Source organism: Cryptomeria japonica, chromosome 7 (genome assembly GCF_030272615.1).
Source record: "Cryptomeria japonica chromosome 7, Sugi_1.0, whole genome shotgun sequence".
In the NCBI taxonomy this organism is placed as follows: Eukaryota; Viridiplantae; Streptophyta; class Pinopsida; order Cupressales; family Cupressaceae; genus Cryptomeria; species Cryptomeria japonica.
The window spans coordinates 300,179,505-300,189,447 of NC_081411.1; positions in this window are offsets into that span (position 1 = coordinate 300,179,505).

A 9,943-nucleotide genomic window follows, 5' to 3' on the forward strand; every position below is an offset into this window, starting at 1 on the left:
AAAAGGTAGTTGATCATGTCATTCCAAGCCTTCCCACCTCATTTTGAGCCTAAATGACCACTCAAGCCATGAGCGGGGCACACTTAATCTTGTTTAATGTGTTTAACTTCCCAACTCCCTAATACTTTAATTTGGTTATCACTTGTTGAGAAAAACTTCCAATGGGTCAGTACACATAAATAAAATCTTACATGTAATCATCCACAAAGATAAAGTGCATAACCAACATATATCAAATCAAAACATCATAAAATATCTCAATCAAGAGGAATTCAATCAGCAATAAGGAAGTCAAAAGCATGCATGAGATTCATTGGCATCGAACATAACTATCATAAGAATGATTCCTGAAGGGGCATTGCAAAATTATTCTTTAAATAAAACCTCATAGAACACTACTCAAAATTAAACACATGAATAAGCCAATAAATACTATTTAAAATAATTAAATATACAAAAATTGTGCATACGAATCAAGAAGAAAAAATGATCTATAAGTACAAAACTACACTAGCTCCCTAGAATGATAATTTATAAACTATTAAATAATGGGAGTATTTGAAACCATCAACTAATTCCAAAAAAATAATTAAAAATTAAAGATCACTTGCAAGCTTGGTGTGCCAATATTGGTATGTGAAAAGATTAATGGATAGTGGTATGAGTGAAAATTTTTAAACCTATTGAAATGATAGGTGTTCATGTAGGGATAAGAAACATCAACATAAAATTATGATTAAAAAACATCACAAAAGGATCAACTACCTTTGATTACAAATGGTTTAGTAAATATGGAGTGAACATAACTATGTTCGCTACAAGAAAAGAACACATTTTCCTTACAGATAATAATCATATGGATAAAACTTGTGACATAAATACGATCGAACAAAAATAATTTTAATCACCGTTTTCCCAATGAGATCACCATAGATTGAAAATATATTGGATTGTAAATCAAGAATATAATGCTAAAGGTAGAAGAGAACAACACACAAATTAACAGAAAATACTTTGGAAACTATAAAGTATGAAGACTTCTCATGGAGATTAAATCCACCAAAAAAACAATATAGTAGGATTATAATATATTAGACATCCACTAAAAAATAGAAATATTAACCACATATTACCACAACATGAGGACAATGCAATAGCAAATACCTTTGTTGCACAAAAGTTAAAAATTGCGACTTATCGTAAATATAGTTAGGTTAACATATGGATGAGCGAAAAAGTAAAAACATCTAACCTAGTCAAAGATTTAGATTTAAGGTGAAATTTTAATGTTGTGTCACACTTTTGTAAAGTAACTTATCAACACTAATCTAATTTTTTTCTCAAATCACTAAAAAGCTACATATATAATTTAAATTTTGAAATTATATTTACTTATGAAATGTACATTCTTAGTTTATTTTATGTGTTTATTTTTGTTTAACAAAAGTTATAAAGTTATCTAAAATATCATTTAAAAAAAATTGATACAATAATTTATCTTTTGATAAAATGCTTGCAATTTTTTGTTTGTACTTATAACTTGAAAATTTTGTGAATGGATTAACTTTTTCTCATTATAAAATTATGCTTTTAATAAATCTTTAAATTTGTGTGTATTAAACACATAAATATTTAAATGTGGCAACACTTTTTCTTAACAATTTATCTAAAATATAAAAAATAATTATATCATCTTGACATGGAATCTTTTGTCTAGTGCAACATTTTTTGTTATTTTTTGGAAAGGAACTCTAGTATTTTTTTTCTTAAAAATACAACCAGCTTTATATTTTAGTCCTAATGACCAAATTTTAGTATAATTAAAAGTAATTGATTAATGCAAAATTATATTTTTAAAATTAAATTGCTAGATCTATATGTTATAATATTTTAATGTTTTTACAAAAATATAATTTATATCAATGGGATTTGTGAATGTTATTGTAAATATTTCATTTATTTCATTTTTCACTATTCATTTAGTTCCAATTTATTAAAAGTGGGTTAGGCTTGTACTTATGGAGGGGAAAAAGTGGGACCAAGTGACTATGACCTAATCCCACATTAACCAACATATTGGGAATACGAAAGAGCCTAGGGAGATAGCTCACCTTGGATACTTTTTGTGGGAAAGAGAGAGCCAAGGATTATCTCTTAGGTTTATATTCCTCTTGTTGTAAATGAAGGTAAGATGTGAAAGATTGATCAACTAGACTAGGAGATGAATAATGAAGCATATATAAATTGAAATTGTACAAACTTACAGATTTGAAACTAGAATACTAAAAGCAGAGAAGGAGGAGGAATTTGGATGTGTACCTGATGCTGAAAATTGAGCCAAACTATCTAGGACTAGGGCGCCACGCCCCTGTACCTAATGATTTGACAAAGAGCTGCAACTAAAAGGCTGTAAACTTGAGATCCCAAGCTTTCTCACTAACAAAAACCACTAAAATTGAGGGGGACCAGGGTGCCACACCCTTGTTCTAGGTAGGGCCAGGGCACCACTCCCCTATCCTTGATGGATTTGGGATAGTTTGATACTTTAGGACTATCCTTATGTCTTTTGTTGATTCGAGAAGTCTTCTGGCTACCTGTTTCTACACCTACAACTAGAAAGAGAGGGTTTGGGTGGCTATATAGGGTTTTGCCTTAGTCAAATCCCTATTCTGGTGATTTCCATCTCAACACATAACTGATGTGTATAGTAAAATAGTGTGTGCAAGAATCTTGTGTGTTTGTCAAACCCTAGGATGAAAGTAAACAATCTAGAGAAACCCTAAAGAAAAAACCCTAATTGATTATAATTGAAAAAGTAAATTCTCTAAATCAATGATGCAAAGTGTTATAAAGAGTGAATGTAAATGTGTAAATGAGTGTAAATAATCTCATACAAAGACATGAAAATAACTTGAAATCATACAAATCCCTAAGGGAGAGATATTTGCCACTAAATCTCCTACTATTCTTCAATGTCTTCAAGGCTCATAATTGATGATGAATTCTTGATGAATTTTGTTGAATGTTGTTGAATATTTTTGAAGACTCCACATAAGATTCTCTTTCACCACATAGAAGGCTCCTTGTGCTCGCTCCAACAACTTTTTCCTTAGATCTTAGTTCCTATTCGATTTGATCTTAGTTGCCTTCAAATGAAGAAAGAGAGGTCTTATGTATGAAACCCTAGATCCTAATTTCATCTTTAGGATGACCTAGGGTTTGAATTTCCCACCAATCTTTCACCAAATTTTCAGGGCCATTAGATATGATGATATTAGAGAAAATCCCAAAGTTACAGCTAATTTCAAGATATTTTATATGTGAAATCAGGCCTTATAAGTCATGTAGTGTCGTAAATTGTACACCCTTGCTAGGGTGGTACAATTTCACATCTTGTTAGCACCCGCCCTATTCTGTTTTGCATCTTGCATTTCTAATCTCTTTTAAGTATTTAATTAATTAATTTAATTAAACATAAATTCATAATTCCTCACTTCATGTGTTATAAAGTTGGGCTCTTTACCCTAAGTGTGCCCCTCTTCATTTTTTTTCTTCAATAAATCATTTTAGCACAAACCCTAATTATGTCATATTTTGACCTTTAAGGCTCAATTTCACATATCAAATCACCTCAAAAATAGTTGTAACTTTGGGATTCACTCTAATATCATCATATCTAATAACCATGAAAATTTGGTGAAAATTTGGCCAGACCATGTGCAAAGTGCACATGGTCCTCAGATTTTTTTCTCAAAATTTTAGGAGCATAATCCTATTATATAATAATTCTTAACCCCAAAAGATTGGTGAGAAATTTGAATCCTAGGTCAGCCTAAACATGAAATTAAGATATAGGGTTGCATACTTAAGAACTCTCTTTCTTCATTTGAAGGGGTCTTTTTCTAAGAATCTAAGAGAAGCTTTTTGGAGCATAAAGAGCCTTCTTTGCAGCAAAAGAGTAAATCTTTGAGGTCTTCAACAAAATAAAAAAATTATCCATCAAACATTCATCAAGCATCATTTCATCAATTGGGGGATTTTGAAGATGTAGGAGAACAATAGGAGATCACCAAGTGAAGATCGGCTTGTACCTCTTGGGGTTGGGTATGGTTTCATGTTGTTTTCACATCTTTGTATGAGATTAATTTTGATCCATATTCATGCTTTAGATCACTTTGCATCATGTATTTTGAGCATTTACTTTGTCAATTATAAGCAATTAGGGTTGCTCTAGATTTTTTGCTTTCATTTTAGGATCTTGCACACACACAAGGTTCTAGCACACACATTTTCAGTACATTATCAGCTATTTGTTGAGGTGGAAATCACCAAAATAGGGTTTTGAATAAGGCAAAACCCTATATAGCTTCCCAATATCCTATTTTTCAACTACAGGTACAGGTTTGGATCTGAGCGTCGCTGGACGTTTTAGGACTGATAGAACACATAGAGACTATTCTAGAGTGTAGATTTAATCAAAAACCCCTGGGATAGGGGTGTGTCACCCTATTCCTTATGAGGATAGGGGTATGGCACCTTGGACCTACCTATTTTTAGCAGGGTTTAGCAGTGGAGCACTTTTTAGATCTCAGAATCCAACCCTTCAGTTGCAACTTTAGACTTGCAAAATTAGGACCGTGGCATGGCACCCTAGTCCTGGAAAATTTAGCCCAATTCTAGACACAGGTGCACCTCCAACTTTTCCTCCTAATCTATACTTTTCAGCAACATATCAGTTATCTTTCATTTTGCATTTCAAGATTAGGGTTTGCTTGCTTACTTGCACTTTAGGTTAGATTGTATTTTGAATCACTCCTCTCTCTCATTATAGCAAGGGAATAGAAACCCTAAGAGGTAATCTTGAACTCTCTCTTCATCACAAGAAGTAGCCTAAGTGCATTTTTTATTAAGGGAAAATAGGTTTTGAGGGGACTTGAAACCCCATACAATAGGTTTTGAAGGGACCTTAAACCTAATAGATTTTATCGGGATCTAGAACCGAGTAGAACAAGCTACTCAAAGATAATAACAAAGAAATCCATAGCCAAACAACATCCAACTAAAGAAAAAAAAGGTTTCTTGAAGGAATAAAATTTAGAAAACTAGCAGGCCCACCAAAACCAGGACTAAAAAGATCAGCCCCAAGAAAGAGAAGAAGGGTAAAATAAAGACAACCTTAGCCTATATCTACAAACATGCATGGATCTGGGTACCCATAAACCTAAACATAAAATCCTAATTATAATATTTGACCATACATACCCAATCTAGAAGATAAGGGTTTTGACAGGTTCCCCAAACCTAGAATTTGGGTTTTGAATTGGCTCTGAAAATTAGCAAAAGGTTTTCCAGGATCCCCAAACCTTCAACAAATAAACTAGGTTACCAGTAGCATAATATTCCCTTAACTGAAAACAAGAACAAAAGCTGGCAAGACTAGGCCCTCGAAAATTGCTAGCAACCAACCTGTCACTGGGTTTTGCATGGCTCCCAAAGACAGAAAAAAAGGTTACCCAAGGTACCAAAAGCCAAGAACAAAAAAGTCTTCCAAAGAGACATCAATAAGAGAAAATGCCACAAAAATAGTTGGGGATCTAGGAAGAGAAAAACCCAGACACTTTCAAGAAGACAACTTTGAGAGAGAGAACCATAAACCTCAGCCAGCAACATGGGTAACATCAGAAGTCAAAAAGACCAAACACACTATCTCTCCACATCAATAGGAAACATGTGCACCTCAATAGGATGATAAGATAGGCAAATAAACGTCCCAAAAAGAACCATAACAACAAGTTGAAGCTAGTCTTTACCCCTCCACCACATCTACACCTCCATAGGAAACTAGGTCACCTCTAACAGACAAGGAAGGATGAAAAATAGATGCCTAGTAAATCCTCTCAAAAGGCTCCTCAAAAGAAGGTCATCCACCGCAGTAGAAAGAAAGCCCAGCAGCGAAAGAACAAAAAGAGACAGACCTTCCAAACATCTAAAAAAACCTTACAAAGATTTGAAGGAGCCATAGAAACAACAACATCTCTGGAAACCAAAGCCTCGGGAGAAAACATACCAGAGGTCACAAATACCCAAACCCAAAACCTTCCACAACCCCTATCTTCCAAAAATCAAAACTAATAGGGAACCCCAAAGGACGAAGTAAAATCGAGGGGTTCAGAGGCTACACTCCAAAGCCAAAATAGAGGATTCATCTCTCCCTGCGTAGAAGCGTCTTTTCCACCAATGCCCTCTACAACTGTTGTAGGATGGAATAGACAGAAAGGGATGGAACCCATATCACAATGGTGCAACAACCACAAAACTTGCCAAGCACAACAGCTAAATGCTACAAAAGAATTTTTGCCACCATCGTCCTAGTCATCTGAATTGGCTTCCTCATCGCCTGAGGAAACCCCAGCCCTTGTGTTCCCACCTCTCCCGCTCAAACCCATAAAAAAACATTAAGTAGCCAAAGTGTGTTACCTCCCTAGGCTCTTTTGTATATCGTGAGTGTGTATGAGAGTGCGATTAGGGTTTCTATACTTAGTTTCACTTTTTCCCCTACACATCTTTGGTGAACCCGATGTGAATCCAATTTTATTGTCATTGTATTGCATTGTTAGATCTAGATCTGGTATATTTATTTTCTTTCAAAACACAAAAAGAAGAAAAAAAAGAAAGAGATTCCTTTCATTTTACTTGCATTGTGTAGTCAAATTTCATTTCAAAATGTCAGATTTTTATTTACAATATGTTCATTCTTTCTACAATGTATGCAATTATGTTGATTATAATTTTAGTAAGAATGAATTAGATGAAGCTTTAGATGATTTTTTGAACCCTAAGGCTTCTAAACCATCATTTTTTCAAAAACTAATCAACCTTGTTACTATGCCATTTCGTGGTGATGAGAAAGATAAGTTGAATGGATCCTCCCATGAGTACATTCCTATCAAATCCTCCAATAAATATAATAACATGGTTGGCCATGATAATTCTCTTTATGATGTTATGTCTCCTTTCAAGTCCAAAGATAAACTTTCAATCACTATGACCATGATTTATTGGATGATGCCCTTGACGACTTTATGTCTTTGCCTAAAACTTCAAATAAAAACAATGCATCTAAAAGGTTAATCAATGTGAATGAACATAGCAAACCTCTTTTTGAATTCCAAGGTTCTTATCCTTCTCCAACCTCACCTCTCTCTAATCAACCCCTTTTCACAGTTCAAGGTGGATATAGTCATGACTCCTTTAGCACTCCAAACAAACCTATCATTACAATGCAAGGAAGAAATCCCACTAAGAGTCCTTATATCTATGCTAAAAAATTAACTAAGGAGAGTTTTAATGCAATTTCCCATACCTCTAACATGAGAAACAATAGGCAACCTAATCCCCCTCTGATTATCCTAACTTCTCTTCCTGAACCTCAACCTATTCTTCCTCAAGCACCTCACATTTCACAAACTCTTGCTAAGGAATATGATCTTGTTGAACAACTTAAGGCTACTCCTACTAAGATATCCCTTTGGTATTTGATTCAAACCTCCTCAACTCATCATGCATTGCTACAAGATTCCTTGACAATATTGAATGTCCCACCCGTAATGACATCCAATAATATGGCCTCCTTGATTAACTCTATCATGTCTCCCAAGGATCAAATTGTGTTTACACAAGATGAGCTACCCTCTATTGAAATTCAACATCAATATGATACCTTAATTATTATGGTTAGTATAAATGATAGTGCAATAAGACGAACACTAGTGGACAATGGTTTTGGCCTTAATGTTTGTAGCATTAACTTTTTGCATAAGATCAATGTTAATACATCTCTTATTAAGACCGATTCTCTCACTATCTGAGGCTTTGACAATGTTTCTAAATTGTCATTAGGTATCATCACCTTGCCCATTAAGGTAGGTCTTGTTACTTTACCCACACCCATCCATGTCATGTCTGGAGAATTGGCATACAACTTGTTACTAGGGAGACCTTGGATTCATAGCATGCAAGTTGTCCCCTCTACATTACATAGGCAAGTTAATTTTATTTTCAACAATAAGAGATATACCTTGCTAGGTGATACAAATCTCCTGGCTTGTCTACAAACATCAACTTCCAAATCCTCTTCAACTAGTTCTTCCCTAACTATCTTAGATTATTCCTCTAAAGCCTCTACTCCCACTAGTGTGATCACTTCATCAAACCCATCTCCTACTTCTAAATCATTTCCCAATACTTCCTCAAGTGGACCTAAGGTTCTTGAGGAAGAGTCTTCTCCATTTGACTCTACGATTGAGGAGACCTTCTCTCCTGAAAAGGTTCTTGCAAAAGATGATTGGGGATCCCTTGATTTTAATCCTACTTTCGTAGGGGAATATAAAACTCCCCCTAGATAAACTAAGTTTGAAAAGAAGAAAGAAGAAGAAGAACCTAAAAAGAAATCCACTTTATCTGGGCCATTTAGTAATAAATTTGTGGTGGCTTCCCAAACTTTATCTCCCTTAGTTTCTAACCTAGAGGACTTTGACCCTTCATTTTATGAAAATCGTCCTTCTCTCTCGAAAATGGCTAACCTTTTTGGTCATGGTTTTCACATCCTAGCTAGGTGTGGATATAATTGTAATGGATGTGGTGCTCAAGAACAAGGGATCAAGGTTCCCTTGGAAAACAACTTTCGTGATATGACATTGGGCTTGGTTATGATCCTTTTAAGTGTACTAAAATGTCTAAGAGACCATCTATTACTGTTAATGTCATTTTTGCTTCTCTCTCAGTGAAATATCTAGAGTACATTGACCGAGACTCTTCCAGTGTCCTCGCTTTGGATGTTTTTTCCACTGATGACTCCTTGGCTGAATTCCTACGAGCTTATGACAACCTTCCTTGTTATTACCATAATCGTGGTTTTCCCTAATGTCTAAATGTAAAAGATTACTTTGGGAAAGAAAGAAATAATGATGAGATAGTTAAAAAATTTCCCCAGTTAAAAGATGCTCCTCAATAAAGTAATCTCCTCATAAGTTACACTATTGATATCAAGATGGATCCTTGTGTTGAAGATAAAATCATCAAGATAGGGAAATGTCTTGACAAAGAAGAGCAAAAATAATATTCTGAATTATTACATGAATTCCTTGAGATCTTTGCTTGGGTGTACTCTGATATGCCTGGCATAGATCCTAAGATTTTCACTCATAACATTTTCCTAATTCCTAATGCTAAACCTATGAAGAAAAATATTCGAAAGATTGACCCTAAAGTGGCAATACTTGTTAAGGGTGATATTGAAAAATTGCTGGGTGTCGGGTTCATTCGTCCTATCTATTATTCCCCATTGATTTCAAACATTGTGGTTGTGGTTAAGTCTGATAATAAGATTAGGATGTGTATGGATTTTTAGTGATCTAAACAAAGCCTCTCTAAAAGATGACTTTCCCCTCCTGAATATCGATATGATAGTGGATTCTTTAGTAGGTCATGCTTTATTATCCTTCATGGATGGTTTCTCAAGATATAATCAAATATTCATTAATCCTCTAGATCAATACAAAATTGCTTTCAATACCCCTTGGGGCACATTTTGTTGGGTTATGATGCCTTTTGGATTAAAAAAAGTGGGTGCAACCTATTAGCATGCTATGACTCTTATCTTTCATGAATACATACATAAAACTATAGAAGATTACATTGATGACATCTTAGCTAAATCTATTCTTCGCATAGATCATGTTAATATCCTTTGTTAGGGATTTGAGAGAATTTGTAAGTATAAAATGCACTCGAATACCCGAAAATGTGTTTTGGGTGTGGATAGTGGAAAACTATTAGGATTCATAGTTTCGCATCGTGGAATTGAGGTGCATACAAAAAAATTAGATACCATTGTGAACATGCCACCTCCTAAAAATGTCTCCCAACTAAAAATTTTGCATGG